This window comes from Sinohyriopsis cumingii, chromosome 1 (genome assembly GCF_028554795.1).
Source record: "Sinohyriopsis cumingii isolate HCF-2022 chromosome 1, ASM2855479v2, whole genome shotgun sequence".
NCBI classification, from domain to species: Eukaryota; Metazoa; Mollusca; class Bivalvia; order Unionida; family Unionidae; genus Sinohyriopsis; species Sinohyriopsis cumingii.
In genome coordinates this window covers 161573777-161577525 of record NC_142961.1, presented here as the reverse complement: position 1 = coordinate 161577525, position 3749 = coordinate 161573777, and positions in this window count along the sequence as shown.

Here is a 3749-nt window from a genome sequence, read left to right as displayed (position 1 = left end):
AATTAGTTCTTCTGCTTTTATCAACTGGTTAAAACCCACTTTACGTACCACCAGTAAGTCCAATAAAAGCTATTTTCTAGGAAGCTCCTAACTTCTATGATATGATCCAAGGCTTCCTTTAAAGTACCTACTCTCACGTAAGGTGGGTCAATGAATCCTCTGATTCTTTCTACTTCTTCCTCAATCATTCCCCCTATTAGATCTTTTGCTACTCCAAGACTCTTCACATTGTTCAGGCTACCTTGAAATCTTCCTTCCTTATTCAATCTTTCTACTACATAAGTCCCATCCATGATCCAAAAATAGCTATGTCTCAAATCGTTAAATAATTTTGTCACCTCCATCTTCTTTGTTTATTCCTTAGAATGGTGCGAACGACTAACACTGTGGGTTCTTATACGAAAAGTGCGAACGTGATGGAAAACATCCCCCTAAAACAAAACTTATCTTACCTAGATCATCACTTAAAACGCGCGGACGTGAAGGAAAACATCCCCTACTTTTCTCATTTCATATTATCTACTATCCACATACGTGAAGGAGCAATAAACAAGTCCCAAATCTACTATACACACACGCAAAGCATTAAAATGAAACCCAAATCTACTATCCACCCAAACCAGCTTAAGCTTTTACAAAACCCAATAATCTACTATCCACACAAACGTACGTGAGCGCTTACAAACACAAACACACACACACTCACACTACTAAAAAAGAGTCCGTGTTTATATTCACACTGCTCTACACACATTGGCAAATCGATTACTATTTCTTTTCTAAAGGTTTGGGTAGCCCTGAAAAGGGCTGTTTGTTTTTGAACTCCAGTGACACCTGGTTAATGATGGCACCTTCCAGGCCTGGCACCACACACACATCTTCTTCCCCAGTCTCCTATTACTTTTTTTCTTGAGAGCGCAGAGGGAGGATGATTGGCCTCAGCACCCCAATCCTCTGTCTCTGGTATCTTGTAAGCCATCCTCTCTCCTATTTTCTTTTCCTCCTCTTCCCTCTGTCTTCTTTCCTCGTCTTCTTTCTTTATCCTTGCTTCTTCTACTATGGCCTCTGCAGCCAGCTCATTCACTATACGCCTGGCATATTCCAGGTGCATCTGGAGTTCTAGAAGCTTTACAGTTCTGGTATTCATTGTCTTGTTAACGAATGAACAGGGTAGCTAGACTGCCGAGCGATTTTCAATTTATAGTTAAAGCGCGGACGTGAAGGAAAACATCTCCTAAAACAAAAGTTATATTACCTAGATCATGACCAAACAACGCGCGGACCTAAAAGAAACACTAACTCACTTTTTTATACTACCTATTACTAATTTCAAAATTTTCATTTTAAAAAATTATATACTATTTACATACCCAAAGCAATCAAACCCCAAATCTACTCTCCACGCACGTCAAACAGCAAAAAAACCATGATCATTATCTACTATCCACACAAACACATACACTCACACCACAAAAGAGTCAGTGTTTATATTCACACTACTCTACATAAACACATTGGCAAATCGATTGTTATTTCTTTTCTAGAGTATTGGGTAGCCCTTAAAAGGGCTGTTTTTTGTTTGCTATGGCAATCTTTTAGTTTCTAAGAATGCGATGTCCTCTGACGATAGACTTTCTGACGATAGGTCTGCTTCTTCGGAAAGAGAAGAAGAACTCTTTGGTGTCGATACGACAATCGACAAAGCCTCTGTCAGGTTCAGGTTGCTGCTGCTGTTGTTGTTGTTGCTGTTGCTGCTGTCTCTGCTGTTTCTGAAGTCTGTACTTCTCTGTCCATTCTTCTTTCTCCCTGTTCACTTCTTCTCTGAAGAGCTCTTCTATCAGGTCTTCGCTGTCTTTTAACATTCTCACATTCTCTATCTCTTCTGGCTTCGGTATCAGACTGTGTCTGACCCTATGCAAATTCACGTAGGCTTCGTTTAGCTTAGCTAGTTTGGAGCACATCTTCGTAGGAGGATGAGTCGGCAATGGATGGTTAGACTGGAAACTGCCCCGGTTTTTAAAGTCAAAGCGCGGACGTGAAGGAAAACATCCCTACACGGTTTTAGAGTCGGAACGTTCAATGAGTGTCATGAGAGGGATAGTAAGAAGTCAAAGAGCATGAATCAAAATTCTTATAGCCAAACAAAAAGACAAAGGCATTTTTCTTCAAAACAACATTTTTTTATTCAAAATCACCTAACACTAACAAACAACTCTAACAGTTTTAACAATAATCCAACAATATAACATCAAACATTTTTTTTCAAATGACAAACATTTTTTTCCAACTAACACATTATTTTGGACAAGGATGACAACGTTGTGAATGAAATTGTGATTTCCACTGTTGGAAGTCATTAGGCCATTGATGGACACCACGTTTCCTAGCTTGAGACAAAAGATAAGCATAATGGTCACAAAACCATCGATCTACTTTTACATCGTTTCTAGAAGAAGAACCAGGATCAAAATGAGTCACTAAATGTTCTAAGGAATAACCCAGGCTGTGATGATGCAGAAAATACACACAATATTGTCCACACACCAAGGAATCTGCGCCTTGTAATTTCACATTATTGAATCGGGTGGTCTGAGCATTTCTTTTCATAAAGTCAATGATATCGTCTTCCAAAGGAGGCAATCCATACGAATCGAAATATTCCAAACATCCTTCTTGAGGAAAGTAGACGGCTACCCAGTGGGTTCCTGGGAGATGACTGTCGTCCGTGTTGATCACATAAGCTAGATGGTCTTGAGGTTTACGATGAGGGAGTTCATCTTTAGCACAGACGACAGGATTCGAAGAAGCCGTGTACGAGCTGTGGTTCAAAAGGTAATAAAGTTCCCAGGTATCCATTGATTTGTGTGTTTTTTTCTTCACAGGTAATGATAAGTGATCAATTCGATCCTGACTTTTTGCTTGAAAATGTCTGACAAGTAAAAGGCGTTTAGATCCGACTTCTTACTCTGGTCCAAGAGAGATTCGATGCGACGTCACTCCAGAGATGTTAATGGAGGAGAAGAATGTTTATCCAGGCCTTTATACCACTCGTTCAACACGAATTCTATTTCGATTTGTGATCCCAAGCTTTGTCCAGATATTCGTCCAATTTTTCTTCTTGACTTAACATCAGACATTTGTCGTGTTGAATTTGACTGGGATGATCGTTGTGACATCCATAACACTCTTCCTTGATCAATTCTTTCATTATATCTGCCAGGAATGTAGCAAAACAGGAGACTAAATGGGCTTCTTGTTCTGTCCATCTCGACTTCATCATGATAACTTCTTCGTCGTTGTCTTGAGATTCTTCTTCCCCGGTCTCCTCACATTCCATCTCCAAAGTTTCTCCACTAGGTAAAGAGGGATAACAGTCTTCCATGGCTTTTAATAGTCTAGAATGACTTCTCTCAAACTGTTGATTTCTATGGTATTGTCAAATTCTGCATACAGGAGGACGTTCACTGTGTGATCTGGAGGTGGATTTGCAAACTGAAGTTCCACACGAATCTGTCGCTGCCTTGGTCTGGAGTGAAATCAAAACCCCACAAAGCATAGCCTCCTGCATAATCGTCGTACGAAATACCGTGACTGGTGTTGGTTCCTAACTGTCCGTTGGCTTCGTACAGGGACAAGTACGATCTCAAATAATTCTTCGCGACACCAAAGTTAGGCTTAAAGGGTCGGGTACACAAGGTCTTGCCGTCGCGACTGACTTCAATCTTGGACACATTGTAATGTTGAAACTC